A 16716-nucleotide genomic window follows, 5' to 3' on the forward strand; every position below is an offset into this window, starting at 1 on the left:
AGAAAATGCTTTCAGTTTTTCACCATTGAGAATAATGTTTGCTGTGGGTTTGTCATAGATGCCCTTTATTATGTTGAAGTGGGTTCCTTTCATGTCTACTTTCTGCAGAGGTTTTATCATAAATGGGTGTTGAATTTTGTCAAAATCTTTCTCTGCATCTATTGAGATGATCATATGGGTTTTAGCTTTCAATTTGTTAATATGGTGTAATCACATAGATTGATTTGCATATATTGAGGAATCCTTGCATGCTTGGAATAAAGCCCATTTGATCATGATGTAAGATCCTTTTGATGTGTTATTGGATTCTGTTTGCTAGAATTTTGTTGAGGATTTTTGCATCTATGTACATCAGTGATATTGGCCTGTAATTTTTTCTGGTTGTGGTATGAATTTGGGAGTTTTCCTTAGTCTGTAAGACTCTTTCAGAGTCAAGAGTTTGAGCAGGATAGGTGCCAGCTCTTCTTAAACTTTGGTAGAATTCATCTGTGTCCCTGTGGGGTTTTTTTTTGTTGTTTGTTTGTTTTAGGAAGATTTTTTATTAAGGTTTTGATTTCCGTGCTTGTGATTGATCTCTTAATATTTTCTCTTTCGTCCTGGTTCAGTCTTGGAAGGTTATAATTTTCTAAGAATTTGTCCATTTATTCCAGGTTGTCCATTTTATTGGCATATAGTTGTTTGTAGTAGTCTCTTATAAGCCTTTGTATTTCTGTGTTGCCTGTTGTAATTTCTCCTTTTTCATTTCTAATTTTATTGATTTCAGCCTTCTCCCTTTTCTTCTTGATGAGTCTGGCTAGTGATTTTTCATTTTTTTTTTTTTTAATCTTCTCAAAGAACCAGGTCTTAGTTTCATTGATCTTTGCTATTGTTTCCTTCTTTTCTTTTTTTCACAACAAAGATCACACTATTTATTTACAAAGGCTAGTGTGGGAGTTGGGGGAGGTAGGGAGGGAAAACCACACAGACATCCTCTCTGGATTGCTTGGGACCTTTTCCCACTTGGAGAAAATTCAATATTGCCTCCATGTTCTCAGTAATGGGTACTCCAAGCAGACTAAGAAGCAGAGAGAGGAGGTGATCTGAGCCTTCTCTGTGTGCCACTAGAGTAAAGTCCAATTCCAGATCAAGGGCATCATTGTGGCACTCTCCTTTCCATCCTCAGATAGAACCTTCTGGCCTAGAGGGAAACAGCAAAAGCTCAAGGGCAGAAGCCAAGAAGCCAAAGGCCAGGGGTTCTAGACAGAAAGACTCCTCCCTGACTATTCCCAAAAAGCAATGAGGGGAGGAGTTAAAAGGGTGCCAGTCACAGCTCTGACAGCTTCAGAAGGGGTACCCACACTATCCTTGGGTTACCCGGTGCCCAGAGGCCCAGAGACTGAGCTCCCTAGGCTGTATGTATTCCTGACCTAGACTGACCCCTCAGTCTACTTCTGTCTGGTGGGAGAAAACTCTAAACCAGAAATCAACAAGGTATCCCCCCGCCCACTCAACTCACATGCACATGTGTGCTGTGCATGGCACCCCCCTCCCCCCCACACACACACAGCCACTGCAGAGACAGACTCCAATCCTCAGCATATCTTTTCAGCAGGAATTAAATCAGTGGTACTTGGAGATGCAGGCAGGTCCTGGGTTCATGGAAATGTGTGTGTATGTATTGAAGCATGTATGTTTGAGGAAACAGAACCAATATAATCCCCTGTGAGCCATACTGTTTAGCTCCACTGAACCCTTTTCTTCAACTCAAATTCCATTAACATCTCTAAGTCTCCTTTGCCAGGCCAGAGCCTGGACTCTCTGGCCTAAAAGAACGATTAGTGTTTCCATTCCCTGTCAATTCCAAGTCCTCAACTCAGGCTGTTTCCCCCATTCCCTTCCTCTAGAAAGTCTCATTCCCTCCTCCCCTAGCCAGGCTGGTCCAGGGCTTGTTAACATCTGCTCCAGAGTGCTGTTTCGCCTCTCCCTTTGGACAGAGAGAACAGGCATCTTCCTTCCCCTGCAAGTCCCAGTAAACCCTGTGAAAGTGAGGACAGGGAATGAGGAGGAAAAGCACAGCCTGCCTCACCTGCCCCGCCTTCAGAGTGTGGAAGTCTAGTACTGGGTGGGCTAGACGTGGGAGGGGATGGGGAAGCAAAATAAGGACGACTTACCAAAACTAAACATGAGACAAGCAAAACTCTAGCGGTAGAGATGGAAGACCCTGTTCCAATAAACCAGAGAATGGGTTTCTCCTCAACTCTGCACTGCTACTGAGAAGTCTGAAGGTTGCAAAAAGATGGTTGTGGGGCAAGGAGGAGGCGCCAATCAATAAAAACTGCACAAATAGCTCTGTTGCAAGCAGGGCCAGGAGAAAAGGTTCTATAAGAGGTGGAGAAGTAAAACCAGAATTCTGAGAGTTATGGGGCTGGGGCCCACACCTCTAAAGTCACCCTGCTGTCTGGAGAGGACAAAGGATAAAGACATAACAGAAGGGATGACCCAGAGAGGGTCTCATTGATAGAGAAACCAAACGTTGGCATCGAGGGAAAGGAGGGGCAGGAGGACCAGGGCTGAGAGGTTACGATAACTGAGAACCCAGGAGTCTCCTGATATCTGCTTTGATGTCCCCTCCTGTGGCTATCAGGGCCTGCAGTCTGGCCTTTCATGAAGCCCATGGAGTTGAGCTGCTCCAGCAGCTGCTGAAATCTCACTTCTTGAGTTTGCACCTGTGAACTTCCACTTCCGGCCAAAAGCTAGATCATCCACTGCATGAGCTGCTGCTGAGCACTGGAGGCACCTGTTGGAGAGGATGTGACTGGCAGGGCTGGAGAGGAGGTGGGCACCTTGGGCGCAGATTCTGCGTTGCTACCTGCCAAGGATGCTGAGGTCCAGGCCATCCCAGAAGAGCCAAGGCTGGGTACCAGCCTGGGGGCTTCAGTCTGCAAGGTCTGAAGTCCCTGCTGGATGTGCAGCAGTGCCTGCAAGGCTCGGGGATTGGTCAGACTGGAGAGCAACTCTGGATTCTGCAGCTGCTGCAGGAAGACTGGGAGCTGCAGGCAGAGCTGCTCCTGAAGCTAGGGGTTCCCTGTGAAGAGTGGCACATTCACCAAAGTCAGGGTTCTGAGCAAGCGTTTTCATCATGCTGCACATGTTATGCATCAGTTGGGGGTTCTCAGAGATCTGCTGGTGAAGGGCCTGCATTTCCAGGCTGTTGAACATCTCTGATTCCAGGCTCAGTTCAGTTCAATTGCTCAGTCATGTCCGAATCTTTGCGACCTCATGGACTAGAGCATGCCAGGCTTCCCAATTCATCAACTCCTGGAGCTTACTCAAACTCATGTACATTGAATAGGTGATGCCATCCAACTATCTCATCCTCTGTCATCCCCTTCTCCTCCTGCCTTCAATCTTTCCCAGCATCAGGGTCTTTTCAAATGAGTCCGTTCTTCTCATCAGGTGGCCAAAGTATTGGAGTTTCAGCTTCAGCATCAGTCCTTCCAATGAATATTCAGGACTGATTTCCTTTAGGATGGACTGGTTGGATCTCCTTGCAGTCCAAGGGACTCTCAAGAGTCTTCTGCAATACCACAGTTCAAAAGCATCAATTCTTTGGTATTCAGCTTTCTTTATAGTCCAACTCTCACATCCATACATGACTATTGGAAAAACTATACCTTTGACTAGACAGACATTTGTTAGCAAAGCAATATCTCTGATTTTTAATATGCTATCTAGGTTGGTCATAACTTTTCTTCCAAGGAGCAAGCGTCTTTTAATTTCATGGCTGCAGTCACCATCTGCAATGATTTTGGACCCCCCAAAAATATAGTCTGTCACTGTTTCCATTGTTTCCCCATCTATTTGCCATTTAGTGATGGGACTGGATGCCATGATCTTAGTTTTCTGAATGTCGAGTGTTAAGCCAACTTTCTCACTCTCCTCTTTTACTGTCATCAAGAGGTTCTTTAGCTCTTCTTCGTTTTCTGCCAGGCTAACCGCATTGATCCCAAAGGGGCTGGAGACTGCTGGGGGTACCTGGATGGTCCCCAGGCACCCAGTAACCTCCCCACCAGACCCAGGGGCCTGGGAGGTGGGGGTCAAGGTGCTCCAGGGGTTAGGGAGCAGCTCTTGTTTCTCAGTCCGCAGAGGCTGGGAGGATGAGCTGTCCGAGTTCCCAGCCAGGAAAGAAAAGGGATTCTGCTAAACTGTTTCTGGGCAGCTGTAAACATGGGCTCTTTGATGTCCGTGTACATGTGGCAGAAGGCATTACACCCTCCAGGGATGCTCTCCAGATTGCTTAGAGCCTGGTCCTGCTTCTGCATCATCTCCTGCATCATGGCTGGATTTCCAGCAAGCTCCAGTCATCTGCCTCATAAGCTCAGGGTTGTAAGCATGTGATTGTGGTTTTCAGTCTGTCTGCCCTCTGATGGAGAAGGACAAGAGGCTTAAGGAAGCTTCCTGATGGGACAGACTGACTGAGGGGGAAACTGGGTCTTGTTCTGATGGGCAGGGCCATGCTCAGTAAGTTTTTAATCCAATTTTATGTTGATGGGTGGAGTTGTGTTCCCCGCTATTTACCTGGGCCAAACTGTGGTGGAAGCAATGAAGATAATGGTGACCTCCCTCAAAAGGTCCCAGGCATGCACTGCTCCACTCAGTGTCCCCAGCCCTGCAGCAGGCCTCCGCCAACCCACACCTCTGCCGGAGACCCCCAGACCCCCACAGGCAAGTCCAGGACGGTCTCCTGTGGGGTCACTGCTCCTGTCTCCTGGGTCCTGGTGCACAAGGTTCTGTTGTGCCCTCCGAGAGTCTATTTCCCAGTCCTGTGTAAGTTCTGGCATCTCTAGGGTGGGGTTAATGGTGACCTCCTCCAAGAGGGCTTATACCTAACCCAAGTCTGCTGCACCCAGAGCCCCTGTCCCTGCAGCAGACCACCGCCGACCCATACCCCCACAGGAGACGCTCAAACACAGTTCTGTCTCAGTCTCTATGGGGTCTGTGGGTCCTGGCGCGCAGGTTTGTTTGAGCCCTCTCAGCATCTCTGGTGGGAACGGGGTTTGATTCTAAATGTGAATTCACCCCTCCTACCATCTTGCTGGGGCTTCTCCTTTGCCCTTGGATGTGCGGTATCTCCTCACAGCTCTCCAGCGCCTACCGTCTTACAGGGGTTTCTCTGACCTTGGATGTGGGGTATCTCCACACGGCTGGTCCAGCAAAGCGCAGCCGCCGCTCCTGACCTTAGACGTGGGGTATCCGCTCTCGGCCACCGCTCCTGACCTTGGACATGGGATGTCTCTTCTCGGCTGCTCCAGCGCCACGCAGCCGAAATCAGATTGATTATATTCTTTGCAGCCAAAGATGGAGAAGCTCTATACAGTCAGCAAAAACGAGACTGGGAGCTGACTGTGGCTCAGATCATGAATCCCTTATTGCCAAATTCACACTTAAATTGAAGAAAGAAGGAAAACCACTACACCATTCAGGTATGACCTAAATCAAATCCCTTACAATGATACAGTGGAAGTGACAATAGATTTAAGGGACTAGTTCTGATAGACAGAGTGCCTGAAGAACTATGGACAGAGGTTCATGACATTGTACAGGAGATGGAGCAAGACCATCTCCAAGAAAAAGAAATGCAAAAGAGCAAAATGGCTGTCTGAGGAGGCCTTACAAATAGCTGTGAAAAGAAGAGAAGCGAAAAGCAAAGGAGAAAAGGAAAGATATACCCGTTTGAATGCAGAGTTCCGAAGAATAGCAAGGAGAGAGAAGAAAGCCTTCCTCGGTGATCAGTGCAAAGAAATCGAGGAAAACAATAGAATGGGAAAGACTAGAGATCTCTTAAAGAAAATTACAGATGCCAAGGGAACATTTCATGCAAAGATGGGCTCAATAAAGGAAAGAAATGGTGTGGACCTAACAGAAGCAGAAGATATTAAGAAGAGGTGGCAAGAATACACAGAAGAATTATACAAAAAAGATCTTCACGACCCAGATAATCATGATGGTGTGATCACTCACCTAGAGCCAGACATCCTGGAATGTGAAGTTGAGTGGGCCTTAGGAAGCATCACTACGAACAAAGCTAGTGGAGGTGATGGAATTCCAGTTGATCTATTTCAAATCCTAAATGATGATGCTGTGAAAGTGCTGCACTCAATATGCCAACAAATTTGAAAACCTCAGCAGTGGCCACAGGACTGGAAAAGGTCAGTTTTCTTTCCAATCCCAAAGAAAGGCAATGCCAAAGAATGCTCAAACTACCTCACAATTGCACTCATCTCACATGCTAGTAAAGTAATGCTCAAAATTCTCCAAGATAGGCTTCAACAATATATGAACCGTGAACTTCCAGATGTTCAAGCTGGTTTTAGAAAAGGCAGAGGGATCTGAGGGAGACACGTGCACCCCGATGTTCATCGCAGCACTATTTATGGTAGCCGAGACATGGGGGCAGCCTGGATGCCCATCAGCAGACGAATGGATAGGGAAGCTGTGGTGTATATACACCATGGAATATTACTCAGCCATTAAAAAAATTCATTTGAATCGGTTCTGGTGAGATGGATGAAACTGGAGCCTATTGTGCAGAGTGAAGTAAGCCAGAAAGATAAAGAACATTACAGCATACTAACACATATATATGGAATTTAAAAAGATGGTAATGATAACCCTATACGAAAAACAGAAAAAGAGACACAGATGTACAGAACAGACTTTTGGACTCTGTGGGAGAAGGCGAGGGTGGGATGTTTCGAGAGAATAGCATCGAAACATGTATATTATCTATAGTGAAACAGATCACCAGCCCAGGTTGGATGCATGAGACAAGTGCTTGGGCCTGGTGCACTGGGAAGACTCAGAGGGATTGGGTAGAGAGGGAGGTGGGAGAGGGGATCGGGATGGGGAATACATGTAAATCCATGGCTGATTCATGTCAATGTATGACAAAACCCACTACAATATTGTAAAGTAATTAGCCTCCAACAAATAAAAGTAAGTGAAAAAAAATAAATAAAATAAATAGAAAAGGCCGAGGAACCAGAGATCAAATTCCCAATATCCGCTGGATCATTGGAAAAGCAAGAGAGTTCCAGGAAAAAACACCTATTTCTGCATTATTGACTATGCAAAAGCCTTTGACCGTGTGGATCACAACAAGTTGTGGAGAATTCTGAAAGAGATGGGAATACCAGACCACCTTACCTGTCTCCTGAGAAATGTGTATACAGGTCAGGAAGCAACAGTTAGAACTGGACATGGAAAAACAGACTGGTTCCAAATAGGAAAAGGAGTACGTCAACACTGTATATTGTCACCCTGCTTACTTAACTTATATGTAGAGTATATTATGAGAAACGCTGGGCTGGATGAAACACAGGCTGGAATCTAGATTGCCAGGAGAAATATCAATAACCTCAGATATGCAGATGACACCACCCTTAGGGCAGAAAGCGAAGAACTAAAGAGCCTCTTGATGAAGATTAAAGAGGAGAATAAAATTGTTTGCCTAAAACTCAACATTCAGAAAACTAAGATCATGGCATCCGGTCCAATCACTTCATGGCAAACAGATTGGGAAACAATGGAAATGGTGAGACTTTATTTTTCTTGGCTCCAAAATCCTTGCAGTTGGTGACTGCAGCTATGAAATTAAAAGACTCCTTGAAAGCAAAGCCATGACCAACCTAGACATCATGTTACAAAGCAGAGACATTACTTTGCCAACAAAGGTCCATCTAGTCAAAGCTATGGTTCTTCCAGTAGCCATGTATGGATGAGAGAGTTGGACTACAAAGAAAGCTGAGTGCTGAAGAATTGATGCTTTTGAACTGTGGTGTTGGAGAAGACTGTTGAGAGTCCCTTGGACTGCAAGGAGATCCAACCAGTCCATCCTGAAGGAAATCAGTCCTGAATATTCATTGGAAGGACTGATGCTGAAGCTGAAACTCCAATACTTTGGCTACGTGATGGGAAGAACTGACCCATTTGAAAAGACCCTGATGCTGGGGAAGATTGAGGCAGGAGGAGAAGGGGACAAGAGAGGATGAGATGGCTGGATGGCATCACTGGCTCATGGACATGAGTTTGAGTAGCCCCGGGAACTGGTGATGGACGGGGAGGCCTGGCGTGCTGCAGCATGGGGCTGCAGAGTGGGACACGACCCAGCCACTGAACTGAACTATTACATTCTATGTGTGCACCGTGTCTTCTCTGTTCTCTCCCCTGTCAATGGGCATGTAGGCTGGTTCCACATTTTGGTTTTTGTAATTAGTGCTGTTGTAAACATTGAGCATGCATGTATTTTTTCGAATTACAGTTTTGTCTGGATATATGCCCAGGAGTGGCATTGCTGGATCATATGGCAACTCTATTTTTGGTTTTCTGAGGAAACTTCATACTATTTTCCATAGTGGCTACAACAATTTACATTTCCACCAACAGTGTACGAAGGCTGCCTTTTCTTCACATCCTCTCCAGCATTTACTGTTTGTAGATTTCTTAATGATAGCCATTCATGTGAGGTGATACCTCACCACAGTTTTGATTTGCATTTCTCTATTAACGATGATGACCATTCATGTATATTTTGGCTATTTGTATTTCTTTTTTGGAGAAATGTCTACTTAGGTCTTTTGCCCATTTTTCAAAGAGGTTGCTTTTTGGTTTTGAATTGTATGAGCCGTTTGTATATTTTGGAAATTAAGTCCTTGTTGGTTGCATCATTTGGAAGTATTTTCTCACAGCCCATAGGTTGTCTTTTCATCTGTTTGTGATTTCCTTTGCTGTGAAAAGTTTATAAGTTTGATTTGGTCCCATTTATTTATTTTTGCTTTTATTTCTATTGCCTTGGGAGACTGACCTAAGAAAACATTAGTATGATTTACGTTCAAGAATGTTTTGCCTGTGTTTTCTTCAGGGAGTTTTATGGTATCATGTCTTATGTTTAAGCCTTTAAGCCATTTTGAGTTTATTTTTGTGTATGGTCGGCTTCTCAGGTGGCTCAGTGGTAAAGAACCTGTCTGACAACTCAGGAGACACAAGACATGTGGGTTCAATCCCTGGGCCAGGAAGACCCCCTGGAGGAGGAAACGGCAACCCACTCTGTCATTCTTGCCATGGACAGAGGAGCCTGGTAGGTCACAATCTCTGGGGCTGCAAAAAATTGGACATGACTTAGTGACTGTGCAGACATGGTGTGAGGGCGTGTTCTAACTTCACTGATTTACATGCAGCTGTCCAACTTTTCCACACTGCTTGTTGAAGAGACCATCTTTTCCCCATTTGACATTTTTGCCTCCTTTGTTGAAGATTAATTTTCCACAGGTGTGCAGGTTTATTTCCGGGTTCTCTATTCTGTCCCATTGGTCTGTTTTTGTGCCAGTACCACGCTGTTTTGATTACTGCAGCTTTGTAGCATTGTCCGAAGTCTGGGAGGGTTATGCCTCCTGCTTTGTTCTTTAGCCTCAGGATTGCTTTGGCAATTTGGGGTCTTTCATGGTTCCGTGTAAATTTTATGATTATTTGCTCTAATTCTGTGAAAAATGTCATGGGTAATTTCATAGAGATTGCATTAAATCTGTAGATTGCCTTGGTTAGTATAGCCATTTTAACAATATTAAAGGGCATGGGATGGCTTTCCATTTCTTTCAATCATCTTCAGTTTCCTTTATTATGTAATTCTCAGCATGTAAGTTTTCCAGCTCCTTGGTGAGATTTATTCCTAAGTATTTTATTTTTTGATGTGTTTTTAAAAATGGGATTGTTTGTTTACATTCTCTATTTCATTGTTACTCTAAAAAAATGCAATTGATTTCTCTATGTTAATCTTGTATCCTGCTACCTTGCTGAGTTTATCAGTTCTAGAAGTTTTTGAGTGGAGTCTTTAGGGTTTTCTATACACATAGTATCACGTCATCTGCACATGAACAGTTTTATATCTCTTCCCTACCAACTTGAATACCTTTCCTTTCTTTCTCCTGTTGGACTGTTATGGCTAGGATTTCTAATACTATGCTGAAGAGAAGTGGTGAGAGTGGGCATCCTTCCCTTGTTCCATGCTTTAGCAAGAAGGCTTTCACCCTTTTGTGGCTATTATAATGGCTGTGGGTTTCTAATGAATAGCTTTTATTATGTTGAGATATGTTCCCTCTGTACTGACTTTTGTAAAGGTTTTTTTGTGTTTGTTTTACCATGAATGATGGATGTTAAATTTTACCACAGATTTTTCTGCATCTATTGAGATGATCAAGTGGTTTTTGTCTTTATTTTTGTTGATCTGGCATATCACATTGATTGATTTTCATATATTGAACCATCCTTTTGACCCTGGGAAGAACTCAACTTGGTCATGGTGCATGAACTTTTTTTATTTGTTGCTGGATTTGGGTTTCTGTTTGTTTGTTGAGAATGTTTGCATCTATATTCACCAAAGATACTTGCCTGTAATTTTTTTGGTAGTGTGTTTGTCTGGTTTTGCTATCAGAGTGATTGGTTTCTTCATAGAATGTCTTGTTCCCTCCTTGTCAATCTTCTGGAAGAGTTTGGGAAGAACTGGTACAAGTTATTTTTTTAAAATATATATTTGAATATACCTGTGAAGCCATTTCAACCTGGACTTTTGTTTGTAAAAAGTTTTTTGTTTTGTTTTATTACCAAGTTTACTTCACTTCTACTGATTGGTCTGTTCAAGTCCTCCTTGCAGTATTGGTGGGCTCTGTGTTTCTAGAAATTGTCCATTACTTCTAAGTAGTTGAATCTGTTGATGTATAGTTGTTCATAGTATTCTCTTGTGATTTTTTTCTGCAGTATCAGTTGTGATTTCTCCACTTTCATTTCTTAGTTTATTTGAGTTTTCTCTCTTTGCTTCCTGGTGAGCCTGGCCAGAGGTTTGTCAATTTTGTTTACACTTTCAAAGAAACAGCTCTTAGTATTATTGACTTTTTCTATTTTTTTTAATCTCTATTTTATTTATTTTCCCTCTGATCTTTATTATTTCCTTCCTTCTGCTGACTTTTGGTTTTTTCTCATTCTTTTAGGTAGTATGTTAGGTTGTGTATTTGCAAATTTTCTTGCTTCTTTTCAGGGCCTGAATTGCTATGAATTTTCAAGACTGCTTTTCATGCAGCCCACAGATTTTGTATGGTTCTGCTTTGTCATTTGTCTCAAGGTATTTTTTAATTTCTTCTTTGATTTCATCATTAACTAATTGGTTTTTAAGTAGCATGTAGTTTAGTCTGCATGTAATTGTTTCTTGTTTGCTTGCTTCTTTTTCTGTGGTTTCTAGTTGCATGTCATTGTGATCAGAAAAGATGCTTGAATACTTCTAGACTCTTAAATTTGTTGAGACTTTTTTGTGCCCTGGTATGGCTAATCCTAGAGAATGTTTCATGTGCACTTGAGAGGTATGTGTACTCTTTTTCTGGATGAAATGTCCTGAAAATATCAATTGAGTCCTATCCTTTAGGGTCTCTGTTGCACTATTTTTGTTCTCAAATATCTGTCCACTGATGTGAGTGGGGTGTTAAAGTCTTCTACTATTATTGTATTCCCATTAGTTTCTCCCTTTATGTCTGTTAGTATTTGTTTTGTGTTTTTGGGTGCCCCTATATTGGGTGCACATAGGCTGATGAGTGTAATACCCTCTTTTATTGATCCTTGTATCATTATACAGTGCTCTTCTTTTTCTTTATAGCCTTTGCTTTAAAGTCTGTTTTTTCTGATATAATTATTGTGATCTCCACTTTCTTGTTCTGTTTGTACGAAATCTTTTTCCATCCCCTCACTTTCAGTCTATCTGTGTTCTTTGCCCTGAAGTGGGTTTCTTTTAGGCAGTTTTGTAGACTTTGATTTTTTTTAAATTCAACCTGCCATACTATGTTTTTTAATTGAAGGATTTCATCCATTGACATTTAAGGTAATTATTGATTGCTTTGCATATCTTGCCATTTTAACCCTTGTTTTCCTATTGGTTTTATACTATTTTTTTTTTCCTTTTGTGATTTGATGATTTTCTTTTGTATTATGCTTTCATTCTGTTCATTTTGCTTTTTGTGAATGTATTGTATGGTTTTGATTGGTGTTTACCCTGTTTTTCTAGTATGTTAACCCCTTCCTATATCTACTTGCTTTTAACTGCTAGTCATATAGGCTCAAACACATTCTAGAAAAAAAAAAAATCTACATTTTCTTACTATCATCCCCCACATTTTATGATTTTGTTGTCTTCTTTCAGATCTTCATATTCATCCTTTTGCTACTCGTTGTGGTTATCACTTTTACAGAACTTTTTTGATTTTTAAAAATCTGTGTACTAGCTTATTTAAATGATTTACTTTCCAATTCTTATGTTCTCTTTCCTATAGCTCTTACTTCCCTTCTATGTAGAGATGACTTTTCAATAGTTCCTTTAGGATAGGTTTAATATTGCTGTATTCTTTTTAGTTTTTGCTTATCTTAGAAATTCTTTCTCTTATTCTAAATGATAATCTTGCTGGGTAGAGTATCCCAGGTTGCAGATTTTTCTCTTTCAGGACTTTGAGAATATCTTACCACTGTTTTCTGGCCTGTAATGTTTCTATAGAGCAATCAGCTGATAGCCTTATGGCGGGGGGGGAGGTGTTCCTTTGTCATCTTTTTTTTTTTTTTTTTGCTGCCTCTAGAATATTCTCTTTAACTTTTGTCATGCGGCACTAGTGGTAAAGAATCCTGTTACCAATGCAGGAGACATGAGACAGAAGTTTGATCCCTGGGTCAGGAAGATCCCCTGGAGTAGGAAATGGCAACCCAGTCTAGTATTCTTGTCTGGAGAATCCCCATGGACAGAGAAGGCTGGCAGGCTACAGTCCATAAGCATCAGATACGACTGAAGCGACTCAGCATGCATACGTGTCTTGACGTATGTCTGTTTGTGTTTATCTTGTTTGAAACCCTCTGTGCTTCTTATATCTGGATATGTTTCCTTCTTTAGATTTGGGATATTTTTAGTCATAATTTCTTCAACCTCTTCAAATACAATAAGTCCCCTACGTATGAACCTTCAAGTTGGGAACTATCAGGGATGTGTGAGTTTGCACGTCCAATTACATAAGCTAGTTCACGTGTCTGGAGTACACTGTCACATGGATGCACCCTCTACGAGTGGATGTGCTTCTGTGCACTTTATTTGAGGACGCACTGTCAGTGTTTGAAACATAGGACGCAAATGTAGAACAGCACATGAAGCTTGCAGCGGCTCTTTAGAGCACAATCCAGTGCTACCGTTTCATCCATTATGAGGAGAAAAGAGCTACTACCCAGACATCACTGAATCATTCTTTTAAGACGGTAGACAGAATTTAAACCAGCAAGGAACCAGAACCTGTGCCATCCACGTTAGGCATGAGTGAAACCGCAGCTGACAATCCTTTAGCTCTACTATCTCCAACTTCCTCACCCTCCTCCAGTCAGTAACTCTTCTTGACTCTTCACTTGATGCCAGACCAGGTATGACAGCTGTGGTAGTGTAGTACTGTACTTTCCAAGGTACTGTAAGATTAAAAATGTTTGTGTGTCTTATGTATCATGTGAAAAATCTTATATCATTATATATTTGTGTTATATAATGATATATATCATTAGCCAATTGTGTTAGCTGGGTACCTAGGTTAACTTCATTGGATTTATGAACAAATTGGACATGTGAACATGCCTTTGAAACCAAACTTGTTTGTATGTAGGGGACTTACTATACATTTTCAATCCCCTTTTCTCCTTCTGGAGTCATTATGCATATATTGGCATGCTTTATATTATCCCTTAAGTCTCATATTATTATTGTTGTTGTTGTTTTTCCTTTTGGCTTTCTGTCTGCCGTCCAGATTGGGTGATTTCTATTGTTCTGTCTTCCAGATCACTGATTCTTCTGAATTATTAATCCTGCTATTCAACGCCTTTAGCTCAGCTTTTGATCTGGCAAATGAATTTCCTAATTTTTCTTAGTTCTTTTTTGTAGTCTTTAGTTCCTTTTTAGAGCAATGTACATTTTTATCAATAGCCCTTTTTAATTTTTTTTCATGTGCACGCTGATTCTACTGAAAAGTGTAAAAGCAAGATGAGTTTTGTTACAGTCTTTTTACTCTCAGAAAATAAGTGAAAATTAACTCACTAATGAAATAGACAGTCTTCTTCAGAATCATGAAATCGAGTACTGAGAGAAATTCTACAGATAATAAAATCCGAATTGATAGTGAACCATCAATGTGCATTAATATATATTTCTATTTTTTTTATTAAAAATGAGTTTTTTTCATTTATTTTTATTAATTGGAGGCTAATTACTTTACAATATTGTAGTGGCTTCTGCCATACATTGACATGAATCAGCCATGGATTTACATGTGTTCCTCATCCTGAACCCCCCTCCCACCTCCCTCCCCATCCCATCCCCCTGGGTCATGCCAGTGCACCAGCCCTGAGCACTTGTCTCATGCATCCAACCTGGACTGGCGATCTGTTTCACATCTGATAATATACATGTTTTGATGCTGTTCTCTCAGATCATCCCACCCTCGCCTTCTCCCATAGAGTCCAAAAGTCTGTTCTATACATCTGTGTCTCTTTTTCTGTCTTGCATATAGCGTTATCATTACCATCTTTCTAAGTTCCATATATATGCATTAGTATACTGTATGGGTGTTTATCTTTCTGGCTTACTTCACTCTGTATAATGGGCTCCAGTTTCATCCATCTCATTAGAACTGATTCGAATGTATTCTTTTTAATGGCTGAGTAATATTCCATTGTGTATATGTACCACAGCTTTCTTATCCATTAGTCTGCTGATGGGCATTTATGGGCATTTATAATAGCCAGGACTTCAGTAGCCCTTTTAAAAATTCCTTCAGTATTTTCATTATCTCCCTTGAGTTTGGTGTCTATTAGACTGAAGAGATCTGTTTCATTGTTCTTTCAGGGGAATTCTCTTGATCTTTCCACTGGGAATGGTTCTTCTACTTCTTAACTTTACTTATATTTCTGTTACTCTATGAGTTTAGGAGAAACAATTACCTGCTGGTAGTCTTGGAGGTCTATTTTTATGTAGGAGCATCGTTGTGTAGCTTGTGAGGGTTTAATACTTACAGTGTGAGGGCTGTTTTTAGTACAGAGGTCTGCCGTCCGGTTCCTCAGACCGTGCTGGCCACTATGCCCGGGACAGGAGGTGTGACTGGTGGTGTGACGGCCAGAGCCTGCAGTGGGTCTTCACTGAGGCCTCCTCTTTGCTCTCTGGCTTCCAGAGCCCTGTCAGGGACAGAATCGACTTCCCCAGTGTGGTAGGAGAAGCTCCCAGATCTGTTGCTGAGCTGTGGTGTGAAACAGGTGGGACTGGAACGGTCCCACTGGGAGAGTAGCCACCAAGTAATCCTCCTCTGGAGTTGTCCAGCAGTGAGTGTGCTCTACCGTGTCACCTGTTGTGTGGGCTCACAAAGTACGCTGTTGTTGGCTCGGCCCTTGGCCCTGCCTCAACTGTGGGAACGCTGGCAATCAGCCCTGGTGTCCCTCAGGCACTGTTTTCACAGGGCCACCAGCACAGACCCACGGAAGTCAGGTTCCAGGACTGCAGTACTCATGCACCCGACCCACTGTGGGAGCTACTGGCAGCTTGGACCCTGGCCCAACCCAAGCCCCACATGCACGTGACCATAAAGCTCACGCTGCTAAGGCCAGACCCATCCCAGCAGCGGTAGCACCCATTGCTTGGACCTCCTGCAGGTGCTGAATTTACAAAGCCGGTGGAGATGTGAATCCGTGACCTGCAAGGCCTTGGGGTAATTTCAGTCCTGTTTCCTAAGCTGTGCAGCCCCTGGGGCTTCGCTATGATTTCAGCCCCACCTCCATGTGGGGGCACCCTGCTGGCACCTGTTCCTAGAGCCCACTAAGGTGGTGGCTTGTGCAGGAGCCCACCGAGACCACAGCTGGGTGTGCGCTCCCAGAGCCCATGGCGGTGGGCACGGGCGTGTGGAGAAGAGGCCCAAGCCCTGCCCCGCCCCTCACACCACTGGACAATGGAGGATGGGGCTTTGTCCCTATGGTGGCCCAGCTTCTTCCACCCCACCCCTGGTTGCAACCACACACTGCAGCCACTTCAGGCGATCCCCACACAGCCAACTGCAGTCCTGTCCCTGGGACTGTCCTCTAAAGCCCGATTCCAGCACCCAGCCCCAGCCCATAGCAGCAGATGCACCTCTCAGGTTGGGGCGGGTGTGCAGGGTGGTGGCAGGACCGTCTGTGCAGGTCTCTGTTGTCTGCTTACACACACTGGCTGCTGCCTTTTCCTCTGAGCCTCCAGAGCTCCCTTTTCTGTCCTGGCTGACCTCCTCACTGGCAAAGGTGCTTCCCCAGATGCAGGAACATTTCCTTTCTCAGTTCCCTCCCAGGGGCACAGATCCCATCCTGCTTCCTCCTGTTTTTATTTCCTTTTGGCCTACCTAGTTGCATGATCTTTCTTGTCCTTTCAAGTGTTTGAGATCTTCTGTTGGCATTTAGGTGTTCTATGAGAGTTGTTCCATTTGCAGATGTATTTTTAAAAATTATTTATTTGTTGTGCTGGGTCTTCATTGCTGTGCAAGCTTTTCTCTAGTTAGAGTGGGTGGGCACTGCTCTAGTTATAGCGCCTGGGCTTCTCACTGACGTGACTTCTCTTGTTGCGGAGCAGACTCTAGGTGTGTGGACTTCAGTAGTTGTAGCACGTGGGCTCAG

General features: G+C 43.2%; 1 pseudogene; it reads right to left on the bottom strand.

The window, feature by feature from the left end:
• Positions 1-1614: 1614 nt before the first annotated feature.
• On the bottom strand, positions 1615-15957 carry LOC122429278 (annotated as a pseudogene).
• Positions 15958-16716: the final 759 nt, after the last annotated feature.

Source organism: Cervus canadensis, chromosome 28, assembly GCF_019320065.1.
Source record: "Cervus canadensis isolate Bull #8, Minnesota chromosome 28, ASM1932006v1, whole genome shotgun sequence".
In the NCBI taxonomy this organism is placed as follows: Eukaryota; Metazoa; Chordata; class Mammalia; order Artiodactyla; family Cervidae; genus Cervus; species Cervus canadensis.